Source organism: Melospiza melodia, chromosome 16 (assembly GCF_035770615.1).
Source record: "Melospiza melodia melodia isolate bMelMel2 chromosome 16, bMelMel2.pri, whole genome shotgun sequence".
Taxonomy (NCBI): Eukaryota; Metazoa; Chordata; class Aves; order Passeriformes; family Passerellidae; genus Melospiza; species Melospiza melodia.
The window spans coordinates 8,244,596-8,266,870 of record NC_086209.1 but is presented as its reverse complement, the minus strand read 5'-3'; the positions used below and the strand labels follow the sequence as shown (position 1 = coordinate 8,266,870).

Genomic DNA, 22,275 nt, shown 5'->3' with positions numbered 1-22,275 from the left:
AGGAGAGAAAAATAACTCACCAGAACATGGTGAAGACACAACCCAAAATGGAAAAAGAATTTAAAAAATACTGAATTCTAAACATCTTAGGAGCTGGCAGGTATTCAGGGAAATACAAGAGAAAATGAGGGAAGAAGTCAAGGCCTTGCTAAGGACAAGATCCTGTGAGTGCTGTACCCAGGAACAGCAACACCAGCTCATTCCCCGTTCTCTGTTTTCACATCCAGCTTCTACATTATTTATGATGTATTGTTATTATTGGAAGGGAGAAGTATGTATATTATATCCAGCATCCTTAGCTGGGCCATGCTTCCTTTGTTTTCAGAGTGGAAGCCCACATCCTTTGTTTGAGAATCAATGTTATCAGGAGATAAGCAAGAAGAAAATGGTTGTTGTCTTCTGACATCTGACAATTAGAAGCATGCTCAGATGGAGAAAACAGGAAACGAGCCATGTTTCAGAGGGGCCAGAAGGAAGCCTTGAAAGGCATTTGTCACCAGGAAAGCTCCTTGAGCCTGGGGCACCTTTCCACAGAGGCTTCACCATGAGGAATCATGCAACTCCTTCCAAGACATTTTTTCTAACAGGGATTACCAAGAAGGTCACTGAAATTACTCATTTTTATGGTGCCTCCTTTTGTTGTAGCACTTTGGTCTATTATGCAAAAGCACAATTGATGAAATGTAAATGCCTGCTAGATAATTTACTAAAAGACACAAACCTGCAGCTCATCACTGCTCTCATTATCATTCCTATTCATGGGCAGTCTCGTAAGACTAGATTTTATTACTGGTGCTTTGCTTACAGTTCTGCTGGACATCTCTCCTCCTCCCCCTTCCCTCCTACCCATTTGACTCCATCTCTCCCACAGAAAAAGAGGAGGGGATGAAAAAGTAAATATGATTTACTACAGATGTAAATATGAAAGTTCATTTTAAGCTGGCAGTCTGCTTTCATGTCATACAGGATTCTGCAACCACAGTTAAGCTTTGAATAATGCAGATTGCCTCTGGGGGAATATTTGAAAGTGGAGAGATTCAGTTTGTGTACTCTGCACATGAAAGACGCAGAAATGTTCATACCACCAAAATCCCTGCCATCTATCCAATTTCCTCCAAACTTGTCTTGTGGTGCACAGAGGGTCTGTGCTTACTGAAGCAAAGGAGTTTTAGTGCAAGGACAATCATTCTGATGTCTTGCTCTGGGCTATTGCATTAACAAGTCATAACATAAAAGTCTCTTTTCCTAATCATGTCCACCTCATTCTTATTTCTCCTAAACATCATCAAGAAAATAATGTTGATGTTTCCATATTATTAATGGTAAAGAAGTGTAAATCACATTACTAATTGCAGCTCTTGTGCTGTGGCGGTACAACTGCTTAATTATATGGGATTTTCTGCAGGCACCCTATAGCAATAATGACAACCAGCAAAGTTCATTTGCAAATACACTGAATGGGTTGCTGAGTTTTTCAGAGCAAAGTTGTATAACACTTAATTAGCCAGTAAAGAAACAATCTAGAGATATGCAGTTTGCTTTTGGGGAAATTAGGACAAAATAGCATAGCTGAGAAGCCAAAGAGTGAGTTAGAAATCCTGACTTGTACAAGTTCACGTTTAGGTTAAGACAAAAAAGAAAAACAGAAAGGAAAAGGAAAAAAAATTCTCTCTTTTCACCACTAGTGGGAACTACTGTATTCCTGTACAATAAAAAATAACCACCCGCACGTCATGACTAAGAATAGCTATGGTGTAGTCTAAAGGACACTGCAATCTGTACCAAAGGTTAATGAACTTTAAACATTTTTCCTTTTCATCACTTCCCAAGAAAAATCACTTTCCTTCTCCTAGTAAAACCAAGACAAAGCAGCCACAATCTTAACTCGTCTGTAGTTTGGTTTTATCCCATTATAAATCCAGGAAGACAGCAAAGAGAGGAGGATTCTGCTGCCAAAGCTGGGAATGTTGGAGTGGATGTTCCCACCCAAGGGTCTGTGTGGCTGAGCTGTGCCTTACACTGGAGGGTGGAGAGAGCTATGGGAGGTTCTGACTCTTTGACTTAAAAAAAAAAAATTGTATGTAGATATCATGTTTTTTTCTCTGATTTCCCCTCTCAAAAGTCATATTAAAATGAGCAGAATCCCTAACTAAATGGCACACCACACAGACATGGAACTGGAGAGTGAGTTTGACTACGTGTTCCTGTTGCCAGGCAAAGTGTCACAGCAGGTCCAGAGCTCCTGCAGCACTCCCCAGGCTCCCCAGTGGGGCAATTTCTGCTCAGAAAGGCCTTGGGGAAAACCTCACAGTTCTGACTTAGTGTCTCATGCACTAGTTCCAACAGCGGGCAGAAAAGAGTCGGTCCCCAGGCTTGCAGGAACGCGCAATGCTCCTGTCAGTGTTGAGGCACTGAGTGCCTCTGTGAAGGCCGTGGCTCCCTCAGTGACACCAGTGGCACCAGTGGCACCAGTGCCCTTGGCCGCCCCACTGGGCTCCATGGCAAATCCGCGCTCACCGCCCCCAGCTGGGGCCAGCCAGGGCTGCTCCAACAGCCACTGAGGCACTGCTGGATGGAAAGTGTGCACACAGTGCCACTGAGCCCTGCCATGGACATTTATTAATCTGCATCCTTCCAAAATTCCACTGACAAGCTCAAGCCCCATCATTTGACTATGCAGAAATTGCACAGCTGCAGCAAATAAGTGTGGAGATGAACAGTTCTGTGTGAATGTGGCTGATGAACTTCAGTCCTCAATACTTAGTGATATATCCAGTAATCACTTTGTGGCTTCACTTAAGCAAGAATGAGTAAATTTATGGCCCCTAATTCCTCTGAATCCTCATTAACAAACAGTCCAAAAAGAATTTAAAAGCAAGACTTTCTGAGGAGCTGAACCAGAGCTGTAATCACTCTTTGGTAAGTATGTAAAAAACCCTCTAATCTTTAATAAAGAGCATTCATTGTTTTTAGGACTATGTGAAAATACTATGTGAAAATGAGTAAACTCATTTGTCATTATTAACTTTCCCATCTGCTCTTATGGTGTAACTCCAAAGAATATAACAAAGAAATTGTACATGTTAAACTGTATTGACTTAAGCCCAGAGCTATTGGAGATGTACAATTTTTTTCAGTGAGGGCAGGAAGGGGACTGCAGGCTGCTAGAGAGTCTCATTTGTCCAATGCTGAAAAGACAGTTATCTGCACCAAAATGGCTCTCTGAAAGGCACATTTGCTTTATAAGAAATAAGCTGCCAGGTGAGACCATTCAGCATTATGTTAAAGGCTCAGACAATAAAACTAAGTCATGAATTTGAATAGTTAACAGATGGACTAATTAGAGACTGAATTCTTTGTGGTTCTAATAGATAACCAGGTCACAGCAAGGTTACTGAGAGAGAAGCAAGCAGCACTGCAAATTTCAGTAGATATTTGCAGAGTTGGGGAAGAGCTGCACTTCCTAACTGAAAGCATTAGCAGTAGTGGAGGAACAGAAAAAGGGCTCATTTAAAATACCTCTAGTACTTGAATTTTAAAAGTTTATTCCATTTCAAAAGATGCTGCTAATTTGAGAAATAATCTCTCTACTTCCAATGGGGCATCCAGCTGAATCCAGTGATTTCAGAGCTTAAACCAGAAGGGCTGTTGAGATGGGCCACAGCATAAAAACAAAAGACTTAAGAAAATGTGGCACCCAGGGTGGATGTTTGCTCCATGTACATGAATGGGACAAACTGCTTTTTCCACCAGGTTTGGGTTTTTCTGGCAACCAAAGGTAAACTTAGTTTGAAGTAAATATCATGATATCACATAGTAAATAAGAAATACAAGAAGCAACCAGAAAACCATGGCTACAGGACTTGAGCAGAGCCACTCCTGACCTGCTCTAAGGCTCTGCCTCCTGGGCTGGGGACCCGTGGGCGATCCGTGCTCGTGGCAGGGACAGCTATTCCCTGGGGGTGGGGTGAAGTTTCACAAACCAAGTTTTGTTCTGTATTTTTAGAACATCTGTTACAAACAGGGAGTTCTGTACTCTGCTGAGAAAATGCAAATACTAGTTTCAAACTAATGTCCCTGCATTTCTCTGCACTCCCACCTGCCCCTCTTTCATTCAGGAGCTGTTCTGCATCTCTTTGGTGGGGACTTCAAGCTTGGGCAACACTTAATTCTGAAGCCCAGGACTGAGACCCCAGGCACAACCACACTGCAAACACTACAGACTAAGCAATTAAACACCAGTAGTATTAAAGCTGTCTCGCCCAAATTCATGGTTTTAAGTTTCATGACTTAGAATGACAGAGAAGCCACAAGTAGACTCCTGGTGTGTGGAGACTTTGTGCATAGCCACAGGAAACCTTGATGCCACCTTTCCAAAGAAGGCTCATGGCCTTCACAGCTGTTAATGCACTTAGATACTAAGATAGTGACCTATGCATACAAATAAAGCAAACAAAATCCAGGGTCAGTTTGTCAAAAGGATCATGTCAGCCTCCCAAGAGTGTGATGTCTGTGAGATGCCACTGTCATTTACTCCATGCAGAACTCTGGGGCTACCTGTGCTTCTTGCCTCTGCTCCTTGCCATTAACAAAACTCTCCATGTGCTCTTTGAAAGTTTTCTGCCTTTTTTTCCCCTCTATTCTGCTCACAATTCAGAGATGCTCTTCAAGATAAAACAGCCTTTCAGTTCAGAAATGCTCCAAAGCTTTCTGTTTGTTTGCGTGTTTGCTTTAGCACAATGTATGAACATTGATAAAACAAACTGTGCAGTTTGGTGGATCTGGGCTTTTTTTACCCATCTTTCAACCATTTACTTGATACACAAGCATGTGAAATACTGCCAGACTCAAGTTTCTAAGCTTATCTTGGGGGCTGTCAGTCAGGAAAAGGCTTTGTTTGAAGACTGTAAGTGATCCGTGGGTATATGGTTTGGTTAAAAAACAATCTTCCAAGATTTTTGTTCTTTTCATACAGCATGAGCATGTACAGTTTCCTTGAAAGGCAGTCCTCCTTCCTTGCTAGGAGCAGTGACAAGATCACCACACCTGGCTAGCAATTTTATCAGGATCTTCCTCCTGCCTTCAAGCAAAGCAGTTGAAACACCAATTTCCCTGTAGTTGTTCTTATACTTCATGCAGTTCAAAACAAAACAAAATTCCATCAAAGTATCCTAAGTGCTTTTAAAATGGACTCAAAATTCTAATATGATGGAAACTGACTCAACTTCCTCTCTTAAAAAAAAATTAATTGAATTAGATAAAGCTGTTGTGCAAAATATTGTCAGAGTTGGTTTCATCCATCAAAACATGCCCTTAAAGAGCAACAGCAACCAGAGCAACCAAAAGACAGAAAATCCAGAATGAATTATTGCAATGGGATTTTTCTCTTAGACAAAAATACATCCTTTAGCAGGCATGTGGAAATCATTGGTGTTATCAATCTAGTCATAAGGAACATGGGAAACAGCTTTGGGAGCAGATAAGAGCTTGAGAATGGAGGAGCTGGTGTGTAACAGACAGACACAACCTTCCAGGGACTGCAGTGCTTGTAGAGAGGTGTGATCAAGGTTCCAGCAACAGCAGCTCCCTTGAAAGTAGCTCCTTTGGCCCAGATAAACTCCCAGGCCATGGGTGAGTGTAGCCTTTGATCCACCATCCCGAATGCAAGGCAAACCTCTCTGTATAACACATAGTCACAATCCAAAACTGAATTCTCTGCACAGAACATATATTGATATTGGGTTGTACAGCTGCCATGATTCTCCAACCCTTGACACCACGCTCTTGTTCCCATGGAGGGCAGCTTGCCTATAAATTGAATGAGATAATCTAAAACTGTACTTATCTCACCTAATTTCAGCCGATAGTCCTGCCTGCCTCTGCAAGGTTGTGCTAGCTGTGATGACAAACTACAATATCTTGTGTCTTATAAAGTGGTCTGACTCGAGCAATCCTTGTGTTATGTCAAGTCATGCTCTCAGAGGTGTCAATGAGATTCCAAAGGAGTCAAGTGAGCTCAACACCCAGCAGAAGCTGCTGCAGGGGAGGGCAATGACTGGCTGGTAAATTTATGTATTAGGGAGAGCAGAGAGATCTGATAAAAGAAATACAGAAGATTTCACACCAGCAAAGTGAAAGTCAGAAAATCTTGAGCTAATGGGATAAATCAGTTCTCTACCTGCCCATTTCTGAAAAGCTCTGTGAATTGCAGTGAGGTGGTGTGGATCACTGAGATTTTGAAAATCCCCTGCTTTCTCCAAGTTAACATTTCCATTAATTTCTTTTTCCTTGCCATGCAAAGGATCAATTTGCAGAGGCAGATGCCCAAGTCTTCTTCACTTTCAGTAGTAGCTGGCTCTCTAAGGGCTTCTGAGAAGCCCTTTGCATGAAAACCTCCCCATGTGCGAAACCCAGCATAATTACTCCTGATTTCTCATGTAACTGCACAAACAAAGCAAGTTCTGGCACAAAGTATCACATCACTTTTTCAGTATTAAACTTCTCACACCCTTACTCTTTCCTAACACATGAAACTAGTTCAGCACCTAAAAAGGGTTTCATCAGATCCTCTGCCACGTGTCAAAAATCAGGTGTCAAAAATCACCGTAACTGACAAAACAAAAGGCAGTAATCAATAATATGCTAAAATAATGGATACAAGGAAGGCTGTGACTAGGTAGTTCTCCTGATCAAATTTTTAAAACCAAGATATTGACATGTTAAAAATGAAAAATGTGTTAAGGTGACCTTGAGTATGGGGAACAAGGAGCAATTCCATTATGTTTTTAGATGGAAATTATTATTAAAACACCTGAAGCTGAACTGTTGTAACCAAGTCAACTCAGTCTCCCCCTTAAATATCCCTTTTCTCCCTTTCCATTCAGATTGTATTTACAAACTGTTAGATGTCTCATTTTTTTTTGGTGTCATTTCATTATTACAGAGTTGAGACTAGCCATCTGCAGCTTCATTTCATAAAGCTCTGATTTGTCCTTGGAGCAAGGTCATCCAGAACAAGAACATAAAATTCTGCTTTCCTCAACTGACAGTTCTTTATGTCTTCCTGTAAATACTCCCTACTAATTTTAAATAATTTTACCACTTCATACTCCCCCTCACCCACACTGAAAGGTTGATATACACACATATTAATAAGGATCTTGTCATTTAACCACTGCATGTCATATTAGAAGCAATTAATGGTGTTTATTTGCTGATAACACAGGCATTTCAAGCTCCAGCTCAAGAATCCCCGGTAGCTCCATGTGACTTGCAGGATATTAGCTATGGGTCAGAAGTTGGGATCCCCCCATTCAGCATTATCATATGCTTGGAGCAACTCTGTTTTCTATCAAGCAGAAAAGAAAATGCAGTCAATGCACAAAAATTACCAGCTGCTATAACACCATATGATAGGTGAGTGATAATAAAACATCACTAGGTGTATGTGGGTTCATTAATCGAAATCAACAGACCGGTAAAGAAAGATTTTCAGGCGCATTGCACAATGTTCCAAGCTAAAAACAAAGAAAACTGAACATGGAATTCCTACACAGATCAGATATGACTTGCCATAAATTCTGGAGCACCTTCTCTGAAGCAGGCTGCTGTTCTGGATTACAGCAAAAACCAAACCAAGAAAACAAAACAAAAAGGCAGGGTAAATTAAATTGAGAATCATCAAAAGAACCACCAAAAAGAAATAGGGAGTAACTGAGTGACTGAGAATAATCAGCATTAGCTCTGGGGGTCAGCCTCGTCCCCGATCTCTGCCTGCAGATGCTGGCAACAGCAGACTGAAGGTCCTGCTCTAATCTCCAACACAAGGTGCCTATCTTTTGGCACTGGAAAATGCATTACTGAGCGGATGTGGTGGATTCTGAGATATGCTTTGCTCTATGCAGCCATCTGCCTCACAAATAACCATGTGAGAGCTTTTACCTGGTGCCTCTAACAGCCCCAGCAGTCCTAGCCATGGGGACATGGAGAAACTGGGGTCTGTTTGCAAACACCCCTGGCTCTGTGCTGTGCATGCAAGGCCCCGAGGAGTTCAGCCACACAAGTGTCCCTTTGGACACACAGCTGGGGTGAGCTCATGAGAGTGTAAGCATGCAATTTGTCAGAAGGAGAAGTGGGAGCTGGGATCATTACAGGTGAATTCCCAAGCCTCTAAAGCCTTTGCCTCTTTACTGAGTCAGAGAACAAGAGCCGTTCCTATGGACTTGGGCTTACTTAACCAAGTCCAGTTTCCAGTTCTGTCATACAGAGATTCTTCACTGACTATGGGCAAACAACTTAATTACTCCCTGTCTCAGTTTCCCTCCAAAAGGAATTAAAGTTCCTCCCAGAAAGAATGAGGGAAATTTCCTGAGGCAATGTGAGGGTTTACATCTGAAACCTGCCTCTCCCTTGCCCTGGTGTCATGACCCCACAGACCTGGCAGAGCTGCTTTCCTTGTTGCTCACCAGTGTGAGGTGGAAGAGCTTTTCCTGTTTCACTCCACATACAAGTCATTGCCATGTTCTCCTCTCTGCACCTCTCCTCCAGGTCTGGCCACAGCTGGCTGCATCTCAGAACAACACTAAACTGCACAGAGCTGTGATGGTCCCCAGGGCCCCTAACCTGGCTGCACAGCCCATGCCCCATGATCTGCCCCTGAAGTCCTCAAAAAACTCTGCATGCAGCAGCTTTGGACATGGCAAATGGACTGGAGAATCCCTCAGTGCCCAGTTGGAAGCTGTGTGAGGAGAGCTCAGTGCCAGGACAAGTCAGCCCTATGTTTTGTCTTTACAAAAATAAGAGACTGGCTGAGGTAGTTTCCTGTGAAAATCTTGGGATCTTCCTGCAAGTCCTGCTTGATACTTTATTATGACAACTTTTACTGCAGGGAGAATGGTCCAGTTTAACTCCACATCCTCTCACACATCCCTGTCTTCACCCTGTTCTATCTGCATTACGTGTCCCTCTGTGTCATTTCCATTGCAGATGTTTTTCATTCAAAATTCACCCATGATGAGAAAACCTTCCAAGTGCCTCCAAATACCATCTTGTCACATCAGCCAATATTTCCCTGAAATTCTGTGGGATTCTGGTGTCTCTGTCACTTGATCTAAAAGGAGTTTAGGAAGCACGTGCCTTGAACATGTGGCCAGCCACACTTTTGCTGTAAGGAAAGGGGGACAGAGGGACATGAACAAGAGGCTCAGAGCTGGAGCCCAGCCACGCTCCCTGCCAGGCTGGGATGCTGCAGAGCACTGCACGTGTCTCTTCTGCAGAGACACTGCATGTCAACAGTTAACTTCCCTTTGTTCCCATCCAAATGATTAAGCTTAGAAGCTTGCCTGGTGACATCACCAGAGTTTAAACATGCTGGATATGGTCCAGGGAGCCAAAGTTATTGCTGACCCCATGGTTACTGATCCGCTCTGCAAGTAGCTGATGTCTGCTCTCACTTTATGAATTATTTAATGGGTTAAAGATTGGTCAGATCTTCTTTATGCAATATACAGCCATACATTGGGCAGGGGGACGTAAACATACATTAACAAGGTTAAAGTCATATACTGTAACTACACTGTTTTCAGCTTGCAGCTTTATTGACTTAATCATGCCAGCACCGCCGCCAACAAATCATTAAATCCATTCCATTCTTCTGCTGGTTACCAACCACAAAAACAGAGGCAGGCAAACACGGAGCAAATCTGGGAGGGGGTGGGGAGGGCAGGGGGGTGCGGGGCCGAGGAGAACAGTGGGATCACTATGGAGCGACGCTGGCCTGTCACTGCAGCACAAAGACGCCAAATCTGTCTTTATGGACTAAGTGGTTTCATGGTTTAAAGTGACACACTCATTTGTTCCTGTTTTGCAATGATTATAGAAAAGAAGAAGGGGGGAGTGGGGAGAGGCAATAAAAAGCAAGCTGAGCTTCTTCATACCGTAACGGGGGGAGGTGTGTGTGTCTGTGTCTGTGTCTGTCTGTGTCCGTGTGTGTTGTGCATCCTCACAGAGCCACAGACCTCAGCTGCAAACATCCCCCAGGCCAGGGCAGAGGAGATCTGCGTGCTTGTGGCACCCGAGGGGTCTCAGGCTCTGTGCTGCACTCACTGCTAAGCTGCCGCCAAACGCAGGCATGATTTAGAGTTCAGCATAAAAGCAAGGAGACAAGGAGCATTAAATCAGTCCTTCCACTGCCCTCCAGGAGCAGCTCTGACCACACAGAGCCATGGGAGAAGTCTCTGCTCTCAGACTGAGCTAACAACTTCACTTTCAGAAAAAGGCTTTCATCTTTGGCCTGGCACATAACTGCAGCTTTTCAGATCCTGTTCAGGACCCCCAGAAGCTCCCTGACTGTCAATAGTGTGGAGAATGCACGTGGTCCACCACAGTCAGCAGATTATTAAAATACTGTTTCTTGGTGGTTAGTTGAAAACATCTAGCTTTGGAAATGGAGCTGTCAGCTTATCAGGTTTGAACCTGTAAGATCTTTATTTGTCACTGCTATTGTTCCTGTTCATTTTTTGATGGAAATCATCTTTTCTCTCACCAATGGCTTGGTGCCTGTGCTAGTGGAGCATCCCATCAGAACACAGGTATATGTGTTACAAGCAGGCTACTGAGTAGGAACTCAGCATGAGCTCCTGGAAACCTTCAGACATCAGGGTGTTTTGCCTCTTTTACTGATGCCTATTTGCCAGCTTTCCTCCAGTGCAGGAACATGAAATAAGCTCCCCCTCTTTGGGGAAGACTCAGCTACACCAGGAGAGATTCCTGGCCCATTTCTATTTGTTATGAAAAGAAGAAATGGCCCACAAGCTCCCTTTGCTTTGCCTTCTGGGTACAAGCTGCTCACAGCTCCCTGTGAGAATAACCCAGATTTTAGCATCCTATCAGTGCAGGGGCTTGGCAGATACATTTGCACCTTGTCCTGACACACACCACTCCAGACCTTTTTGAACATCTTTATTATTTGGTTTATAGTTGCTTTCTTTAGACCCAAACAACTCTTCTTACAGTTTGAGTTCCAACCTTGCCTTTTCTTGTTTACTAGTCTCCAGATCCCTATCACCCAGAGACGGCTCCTGGCTCCATATATTGCAAATAAACATATCATTACTTGGTGCAAGAGTCAGCCAGAATTCCTCTTGGAAACAGCCTCCAAGAAAGAGCCTGTCCCCCTGCCTCTCACTGCAGTGTGGAGGCAGTGGAACACAGCATCAAAGGTGCTTCTTTCCAGCCACCACACTGCAATAACAGACAGAAACTAAAACCATTTTTGAAAGTCAGAAAGTAAAAAGTCAGCTATTTAAGGTACCTGTGTGACTTTCAACTTAATTTACTTTATGTATTGGATCACCACAGCTGCTGTTGCCTCCACAGATTGGAATACAGGCAGGCAAGGGCAAGCCTTGGTGTGTTTTCCAGGCTCTCCTCACTGCAGCCTGCCCACCTCACCTTGGAGGTGCACATTAAGGTGAACTGAAATTACTCTCAAAACATCTTTTCCTCCACTGGCCACAGGAGAAGTCTGATGGGAGCAGAAAGATGTATCCCAATCAAGCACAGAGCAAGACTGACACAGAGAGCTCTACATCCACAGCTCACGAGGCCCAAACCAGTGTTTATCCACACACCTGTTTTGCCTTTTTTCGGGGTTCAGCAGCCCCAGCTTGTTCTCAGCAGAACCCCCTCAGCTGCACTGGGCCAGCATTGCCTTCCCCCAGGAGCTCCACAGCTCCCATTCGGCTGTGCTTGAGGGCTGGTGTGATGGACCCGGCCTGGAGAGCCTTATCAGTGCCCCGAGCACCTTATCAGCGCCCTGTGCTTATCGGGGAACAGGGAAGGAGGAGGAGGCTCCCGGCCGCGGTCATTAGCGACAAGCCGCTTCAAAGGGAAGTGACAGCTGTGCTGATGTTCCAGGACCGACACACCCAGCCAGGAGTAACACACCACTTGGGCTATTTATAACCCCTCATTCTCGAGGCTTAAAATAGCACTGCTTTTATTTTTACATTTTTAGGCACACTGCTATGTCTAAGCAGCTCCGTTCGCAGGCTCCACATCAAGCCCATCACGGGCGGGCTCGGAAGTGACACTCGGGACTCTGCCTCTCCTCGGAGAGCTGAGGTGAATTTCCCTCTCCCCATCACCCCCATCTCCTTGGCAATTGTGACCGGGCCTATTTCCATGTATTTACATACAGACTGCCTCTTCCACAGGCACAAAGGAGGGGCCGGGCAGGTTGTCTCTGCACACACCCAAGGAGAGCAAACACCAGAGGTGTTCGAGGCTGCAGTACACAGCCGCACGTCTGCTGCTCTCATCAACAGGCACCACAAAGCCTCTGAAGGAGTTAATGGGTCCTATAAGAAAGCCATACTGATTGTTTGTGTTTTTCTTAAACAACAAAGGTCAATATACAGAACTAGTCAAACAAACCAGGGCTGCAGGTCTGAAAGGAGTGCTCCCTCCAGCTGCAGCACAGCCCTAGCTATTTGTTCTCTGCTCCCTGGTGCCACAATGTACCTTGGTTGGCATTTCTTAATGACAGGAGCATCCATGTGCTCTTTGTAGAACAATTATAAAATATTCAGGGCAGGAGAAAAAATTTCCTTGCACAGCCAAGGCTCCTCCAGCAGCCTGCATAGGTGTCAAATGGTAAATCGTTAGGTGTTTTAATTGCAGAGTTATTTATACCCTGGAACTTGTTATTAACATAGGAAAAAACAGAACCTATTGTTACCCATAATTAAAGGGATTATTATGGGACTGCAAAAGCATGGATAGCCCCAGCCAGACCACCTGTCTTTTGACAGTGGTGACTGTCATGGAGAGGAACATTAAACAGAGGCCCAATCTTCAGCCAAGAAGTTTAGAGGGGTGGTCCCAACATGGGAGCCCCAATTTCTTTACTCAGTCTCACCTCATCACCCCTCTGCTGCCTCTGGCCACAGGACTGGCATTGAGCAGGGGAGCTCTGAGGAGAGGGCACTGCAGGGGTCCAAACCCACCCTTCCTTTTTCTGACCAAGGGGTGCACAGATAAGACACATCCTGGATTTGGCCTGGAGTTGCATAACTATCCTGTTAAAATTCAGGATGAACAGGTTATATTTTCATTTGTGAGATCATTATCTGCCCCAAGAAAGGTTTCCGATTTCACCAGCAGTAATCAGGAGCCACAATGGATTTCCGGTCCCAGCAATGAGGCTCGAGAGCCTTTGTACCTTGTGGAGCCAGTTTCAATTCAAATCTAGCTGGCAGAGCTATCAGAGCTGCATGTTGAACAGATTAGGGGAAAAAGAAAAGTCACTGCTACTTACTACTGTAACTTATTTCTAAATCCATTTCTCACAGACACAAATCTCTCTGAGCACTGAAGCGTCTCGTAGCTACCCTCCCTTTCTAGGAATGACACCCTCAGTCTCCCCAGTGGCACTGAGCAGTGATCCCCATTACAGCTCTGTGCCTTGAAAGAAATGTGTCAAAACCCTACACTGGTGCCCAACTCAAGTTCTTGTTTAGGCTGTTAAGGATATCATAAAAAATAAGCAGCAAACAGGTCCAGAATCAAGAGATGAGTGTGCCACAACAGCCTGTGCCCCCAACAACAAAGAGCTGAGTGCCCTGCACTGGGCTGTGGGCTCAGCAGCATTTCCCAGTGGGATGCTGTCACCCACACAGGGCATCCCAGCACAGGAGCTGCCTTGGCTAGGACAGTCAAGCACTACTGATGCTATATTTACACCTGGGAGGCCAGACAGTCTCACAGGGGGTACTATCTTTGTGGGCAGAGAGGTGAAGGGCTTACTGACAACTGCCTTTACCAGAGAAATAAATTAGGCCTGGGTTACAGTCTTCATGTTCTCTCCTGCCTCCACTCCCTGGACTGCATTAGTCAGTAGAACTGGAGGGAAAATATTCACAAAATTCTACAAGTGCAGGAATTAAAGAGACATCTCTGAAACTTGCCTGTGGCACTCAATACCAGCTGAAAAATTGGGTTAGCTTGACATTGCTGCTGGAGGTGAACAGAGCTGGGAAGGCTGGCTGAGTAGTGAGAGCAGAGCCCCTCTCTGCAGAGCAGGTGAGCACAGTGCTGCCCACAGCCTCATTGCTCCAGCATGGAAACACCTTTTAAATTTTTAAATCCGGCAGTGAGAGCAATTAAGGAAACAAACTTTGTTTCCTTAACAAACATGAGGTTCAGACAGTTTGGGATTATGAGACACATGCAAATCTGCAAGTCTGGCCTGAACAGTTTTTGAAGGCTGGAGAACTCTGCGTGCTCTCCAAGGTTCAAAAACTTTGCCTTGAACAGTCATGGCAGGACCATTTTGGTGTTGATGCTCCTTCACCATCACCAAAGCAGCCCCAGCTGACAGTCACACTGCCTGGCAGGGAGAGCTCTGTGAAAGGAGCAGCAGCAAACCCCAAATGTCTCATAAATCCTGCTGCAGGGAGTGCCACATCACAGGGGGCTCCTTGGAAGGCTCTCCCGGTTTGTCTGCCCAGACAGGATGCCAGGCCCTGCTGGTGATGACACCCTGCTGCCTCTCCTGATACCAGTGCTACCCAAGCCACCTGCCTGCTGCCGCCCTGCCCCTGTCCCAGCAGCTTCCAGAAACCAGGGCACCAACTAACCCAGGAAAACAACAACAAACCACCAGGTTACACCAATTTTTCCTCAGTACTTTACTTTCTGCTTACTATTTGCTGCTAGATTTGAGTAAAGAGCGTAAAGACTGATAAAAACGAGTCCACAAACCTCTGATACTCTACCCCCAAGTTGGGGAGGTTTCCAGGGGCTGCCTCCAGAGTCAGCTGGGAGGAGGGAGAGGAGGCAGGGGAGGGAGAAGGGGAAAAAATGAACAGCTGCAAAGCAATTAAGTCTGCCTCCCTGCCGTACTGTCCAAAGCAGGAGGCAATCTAATTCAGCCTGGTGCCTCTCTTCCTTCAGCCGTCTGGTGCCTGCCTGGGATTCAGGAAAGGGGCTGTCTGACTGCCCACTTTGTCTGACGAGCCAAAGGGGCCCTTCCCAGCCACAATTTCCAAAGGAAAGAGATCTTGGCTGGTGGTGTCTCTTCTCTTCTGAGAAAAACATGAATTGAATGTAGTGGCAGCAGCTTTATAACCCTCTCCTGCCCTTCCTCAGCAAACAACCAAAGAGGAGCTGGAGCAAAAAAATGACCCCGCTGGCTCTCTGGCTCAGCACTTGTCTCCCAGCACAATGAATCAATTGGCGTCCCATCATTATTGTGGTAACTGTATCTTTCACAAGCAAGATTTTATATAGAGATAGAATAGGATGTTTTCTGCTCATTTCCTTCCTGTCATTCCAATCACGAACTACTGTTAAAAATACAATGCATTTAAAGGCTGTAACATTTGCAAGCATGTGTTCCAGTTTCCCAGCTGAATGGCTGGGCTTTTGTTTTCTGCCCAGTAAAGGTGTGGAGAAACAGTGATGGAGGGGAGCCTGTGGTGCAGCTGGGTTAGAAACTCACATGTACAGAAGGTCATCTCATTTTCATGTTCCTAATGTCAGGGATTACTTTAATTCCTTATTCTGGCCAACTGTTTTGGTATATAATCCTAAGCACAGGACTCCTTCCAGCCTGTCTAAGGTGGTACTTGTTCTGCTATTTCTTCAGAAACTGGCAAAAAATGTTTTATTTGAAAAATGTTAGTGAAGAAGGGTAATAAAAGCCTTTTAGTACCCAGTCAGAGGAGCAAACGGGGTCTATTAGGAGAACAGAGTACAATTCAACTCTACTTTCAGTTATATTTGACAGTAATCTAGGCAGCAGGTACATACCTTCCCCCTGTCTTGATCAAGACAGAAATATGCAAAATGTGTATTTTAAATGCTGCCAGACAGCATTTCATCTTATGAAGTTTGTCAATACTATTATCATAAGTGGAAAAAAAAAAGAAATCATAGAGAAAGCAATATTTTAGCCCACTATTCTGATAAATGCTTTATAAAGGATGAAATTTGAGGATTATTATTTAGCTCTTCATAAGCTAAAGCACATTATATATTGTGTCAACCTAGAATGGAGCAACCCACTGAAAACAGGAGTTCCTTACTAAACTTATAACACATCAGGTCCCTCATGAAGACCACAGTTCTTTCTAAAAATATAATTCATAGACATATAGATATATGCCAACTATCTAGGAAAAAGCTCAGACTCTGGACTGGGCACAAAACAGATCAGTATATATCCCCCCTCAATGCCAACATTTTTTCTTATGAAGAAGTTCTTATTAAGTAGTAATTTCTAATTTCCTTTAAAAAAAGTAAAATAAAACATAAATAAATGTTGGGGATTTTGATCCAAGGCCCAAACTATGAGAAAACACTGAAATGTCTACCTTTTTCAGTTAAAGATTTACTCACATTTCAGAACCATCACACAGCCTGTGGTGATGTTATCAGCATTTCTCTGTTCTTGCTGACCTTAGGTGCTCTTAAACCATTATACACATAATATTCTCTGATAATAGAACACCATTCACATTTCAGTAACAATAATTCACCTTAATGAGATAAGAACTTATATGTCAAATGACTCTACCTCTATTTGAGAGATATTAGCACACTTTGGGTAACTGCAGAATCACAAATAATGACATCAAGAGTCCAACACTGTTCCTGGAGAGCTTGTACTCCCAGTTACATCAGCAGGAATTTGAGATGTGTAAGAATTGCAATAGCAGATGTTAATCTGCAGCAAACACCACAGGTATGGGCAGTCTGCATTTTTGCCTTAAGCAAACAAGAAAAACAAGACTATTAATGAGAGAAAACAGCACCAGTTTCTAACTGCATGTATAAATAAGCATTAACACCAACTATATTCCTGAAGTGACTCATTACCGTGTAAAGAAAACTTTTACAAGAAACTTCACGTTGTTTACAAATTTCCCGTTTACATTTTGTTTTAATTCTTGCTTTCCCACTCGTATCATTCACCGCAACCATACCAAAGATTTTCAAGAGACAGAAACTCGATGCTTACACTAAAACCAGAACCACCAAGATTTACTCCTTCAGCGACCTGGTTCTGCACTTTTCCTGCAGTCAGGTAACTAAATAAATGTGCGCAGGGATATTTTCATGAAGGCAAGCCGAGGTTGTGGGGCTGTGCTGGCCAGGGAGGGATGCTCGCTGGCTCCGGGCTGGGCGAGGCAGCGCAGCGCGCTAGCGCCGAGCCAAGGACGAAAGATACAGCAGGAACAGCCTAATTCCAGCTCTAAATGAGCTCAGCAGGGAATCTAAACAGTCAAGTCAATTGCTAGAATCTGCACTTTTCAACCTCGTTCTGCTCCTTTGATCAGACTGAATTTTGAGCCACGGCGATTAATGGACTAATAGAAGAAGTCACAGGGCATCTCTGGGGAGGGGAGGGCAGGGAGAAAACAGCGGCTCACACTCATCATGCAGCTATGCTGAGAAACACAATTCCGTGTAGAAAACGAAAATGCCACTGCAGAAAGTGTGCTGACTGAGCGGCAAAGGAGGAGAAAAAGGGGGTGGTACGAAACAAAAAATAATGCTGATATGATTGCTCATTCATTGCTTAAACACAGCCTGCAGAGCAACCGGGAGAGAAAACAGACTGCCCGAGCACGAGTGTCCTGTAAACTACCCTTCAACCCAGCGCTGAAACTGTTTATTCTTAATGCCACAGAGTGAAGGAAATATTAAACATATTTATTATGCAAAGAGAAGCTTTCAAAAGCCCTGAGTAATTAAGCACTAAGAGCAATTGATTTGTTTATGACAGGGATACATAGTACTGATATTCCAGGGTAGTATGTCCTCATCTAGCTGGAAAGGGAAGAAACACATTAACACTAGAAGTCTGCTAATCACAAAAGAGAGGGGAAAAGTGTTTTGTTAAGATTTTTTTTTCCCCATTTGCTTTTTTTGTTGCTGTGCCTGAGAGGATGGGACAGCTTCTCTTCCTACAAGGGGCAAATTTTCCTTCTGCAACTGATGACTTTAAAAAACAAACATAAGAGGACTTCAAATAACCCCTGGACTGATTAAAACATTTATTTATTTGAAGCTTGGCAAGTTTGTAAAATGCTGGTACTAAGCCCTAGAGGGAAAAAAACCCCAGTACCAACAACAACAACAACAACACCACCAGAAAAGCCAAAAATAATCCAAATGTAAACTTGAGCTGAGGCAGGAGCAAGTGCATCAAAGCTTCCAACTCCCTCTCTTTTTTTGCTGCAGCACTAATATAGCATTGCCAACGACTGCTGGGCCCCTTGCTGCATCCTTCTGCTCCACCTTTGGTCTTTCTTGAGCATACAAAGCCTAGATACATACATGATTCACTCTGCTGTCAGAATTAATCCTGCAGTCATCCTGGAATGACCTCCCACTGCGTAAATTTAGGTGTGTGTGTTTGCATCTTTACAAGATCAAGCTGTTAATGTAATGTCTTAGGCCAGGATATCACACTATTTTGGCTACATTAAAGGGCTTACCCTCCTTGTGGGTCTCTCATCAATTCTGTAGTGGGGAAAAATAGCTCAGCACAGCTTGTGCATAACCTGCATTCACATCTGCATCTGCCTGACACTGATCCAAGGAATTGCGTTTTCATTAATTCAATGACAAATGTTAAATAATTTTGCTGGTTATGCAGAGAATATTATTCATACTGAAGTAATGCATTTACTACCTTCATATTTTAATATTCCTATATTCCAAGGGTTAAATTGTAATACAGGATTACTTCTTGTTAATGGTAGTGCTTTTCAGAATTATGTACTGATAATGATGATATTTGCCTTTATATGTGCTATAAAAAAATTAACTTTAAAACATGTAATAGAGTGATTAGCCTTCAAAGCCCTAAGAAGAGCTGCTGCATTCTGATTGTGAATTTCTATCAATTATTAGTGCTGGCTGCTTGAAATATCCAAAGTGCTCGAGACAGAAATATTACACAGCCAACAGGGCAGACTGATAGGCTTCCTAAATGTACAGTTTTTGAAAACAGCTCATAATCGTGTTTGCCTTTCAAACCTTAATGTTAACAGCTTTGATGGGACTGCTTCTAATTCGTATTTAAGACCCATTACCTCTTCCTCTAAGCAATCTTCATGAACCATCATTTGTTCTGGGGGGATATTTGCCATCCAGTGCAGCTCTGTAATGGCTGTTAATTCACACCATTTTGCTTGCTCCTGTATTAATCAGCAAACTGTGAATCATCCCAGTGTTTCCAGACTCACAGATGTATGAGAGAATCACCGAGGCCAGTTCAGTTTCTCTCCCCATTCAGTCCCACAGACAATATCAGTTCCTGTTTACAGACACGGCTTTGTTTTCCCCCACCCACACACTGAAATTTCTCCAAAATGCCCAAAGAAAAAAAAAATTAAAAAACCCCCACCGAGTTCATTTTACCAGGAAAGTTATTTCTAGGTATTGCATCTGAATCAAAACATGTTTGTACTTTGAGCTGGTGTGCAGGGCTCATGCAGCCAGGCAGGAAGGCAGAGGAGCAGAATGGGAAGGCAAAGGGGCTGCTCTGTCAGCCCGCCCTGCTGGAGCCAGGCACGGCATTAACTGCATCCAGGGACTCTCCTACACACTTGTTTGCCTTCATTCTGTTTGCTTCTGCATGTATTTTTGCCTTGGGAAGTACTGATATAATTTTAGACTATGACAAGACAATACTAGGTAGAAAGCACCCCAAAAATCAAGGGTAGATACCATGCTCTAACAGTACTACTTTGGAAAGTATTAAAATTATTTATTAATTTAGGCATCAAATTTGAGGAAATAAGTAGGGCATGGTTTTAGGGAAGTGAGCACATTTTCCAAAAGCCAGGCTGCTTTTAGTTCAACACAAGCTCCCCAAACTGTCATTGACTAAGAAAGAGACAGAAAATACAGACAATGTACAACCCTACCTTCCAAAAACATGGGGAAAATGGAATGAAGATGTTCTGATATTAATGGGGATTTACAGCACAGCTGAAATGAGCTGGGTGTACAACAGGGTCATGGAAAGCATTTCCTCATTGCTATTTCTCAGCACGCTGGCCATGAACACACCTTTGCAATGTAAGAATTATGGGTGTGCTGACTTGTGAGTGAGGATGCACCTTACCCATCACTAACCACTCTACAAGTAGTTATTTTTAAGAATGATACACAGAAGGAAGTTATGGCATTCATCCTGAAGCCAAGCAGTGAGAAGGTTGTGAAGCCCTTCCCTAGATTCCCAGGATGTTTAAAACTTCATTGTATCTAAGAGCACAGTTGAGAAAATATGTATGTTCAAAACCTTTTGCTCAACTGCTTTTAATTCAAGAGTTCTGCATATGGATTTTTTTTTCCAATCTGTGATAATAAAGAAAGTAAAATGGGTTTGTGGGAGGGGAAAAAAAGGAGAAAATCTGGAGATGGGGCCTAATTCAGCTGATGTTTAGCCCAGAACACTTGTGAACTGCTACCAAGCTGTCTGGAAAACTTGAGAGGAACTGTCCACATGGGCAGCATGGACACACAGCCCTGTGACACAGCCTGGACACACAGCCTGGACACACAGCATGAACATACAACATGGACACACAGCCTGGACACACAGCCCTGTCACACAACATGGACACACAGCCTGGACACACAGCCCCATCCTGAGCACCTGAACATTGCAAGCAGCCTGTCAGGCTGAAATGCAGCACCTTGCCCAAAATTTCTCTGGGCTAAGTCACATTTCCCTGTGTGTGTTCACAGCACATGAGCACTGCTTCCTCTTTCTCCACCCTGGACAACCCTCCCTCATCGCTTCATTGTCCTGCACATAAGGAAGAGAAGACTTCCTCAAACCCTCCAGCACCCCTCACTGGTGTTTACAGAACCTCCTGAGCATCTTTTTCCTTTCCAATTGGATTGTAATTTGTTCAGTGTGAGATTCCCATAGAGTTGTCCGTTTCCTAAATGCTCAATTGCTGCTGAACATTTTCCATTTTATTAAACAGGTCATAACCAAGGAAAAGACCTGTCTGGATGGAGCAAAGTGCTGCAGCTTTGGTGTAGTGTCCACATTAATTTCAGATCCAAAAGGTGGGTGATGGTGAGAGTGGGGGAGGATGCTCCCCACATGGTGTTTAGAAGGTTTTGGTCTATTTACAAGCTTCTTCTGTGCAGATTGCTTGCCCTAATGATGCGCTGTGTGGTGTCCAAGAGTGCTATCAGCACAACAGAGAGCTAAACTGGAAGGAATTATGAGTGCATTAGGCAGAGCAGTTGGAACCATCAGTGCCTGTAAACATCTGAAAATACAAGCCAAAGAAGTGGGAAGGTTAAGACACAGAGTTCTTGTGTCTGTAAGGGCTCCACTACAACAGGGGAATGCTTTGAAATACCCAAAATGGAACACAGGAAGACAACACATGCAATTTAAAAAAACACTGAGAAAGAGCAATGGGCCCAGAAGACCAGATGTGAATTAAGGTATTTTAATCTTGATTACTTCTGAAAATGTTGTATTACTGTTGACATGTTGAGGCCAAACACCCCATTTTGTTCCACAAGTTTACTTCTTACTTTCCAGAACTTATCTGACATCATTTATTCCCAGGGGAGGGAAGGGAGAAGAAGCAGTTGATAGCTTCAGTCAAGCTCCTCTCAGACTCTCTTGAGAAGAGAACAGAGGATCTCCAAGTTTGAAAAACATATCAACTCACTGGCAAATGCACAGATAAATACAAATTCAGAAATGACCATTCAGGAAGATGTTTTAACATCTGTGGAGATGTCAAACTCCAGGCTCAGCCTTATTGCTCTCTGTAATCCAGATTCATCACCAGCTTCCTTTATTCCCCTATTCAAAGGCACTTAATTAGCTGAAGGGCTTGTTGCTTTGCCTTCAAAAGCCCTCCATCCCTCAAAGGCTTTGCTTTGGTATTGTGCTGCCACTGTCCTTTGAAATCAAATCTGGTTTTCTCTTCACAGCATTGGTAAAAGAAAAAAAAGGTAGATTTTAAGAAGAGAAGAGAAGAGAAGAGAAGAGAAGAGAAGAGAAGAGAAGAGAAGAGAAGAGAAGAGAAGAGAAGAGAAGAGAAGAGAAGAGAAGAGAAGAGAAGAGAAGAGAAGAGACCAGCAGAACTTCATTCAAAGTGGCTTTAAAAATAAGTAGAAAAAGGTAAGAAGAATAAGAAGCATATTCTTAAAAATAAGAAGAAAAAGGGTAGGGGATTGAAGCTGCAGATGAAATCTGGGCAGTACTTTTGGTTTTAT

General features: G+C 43.6%; 1 protein-coding gene across 1 annotated transcript in view; it reads right to left on the bottom strand.

Moving 5' to 3' along the window:
* The window catches only part of MAMLD1 (mastermind like domain containing 1), an 81,071-nt gene that overhangs the window by 4,678 nt on the left and 54,118 nt on the right, over nt 1-22,275 (bottom strand). The gene's annotated exons all lie outside the window — the stretch shown is intronic.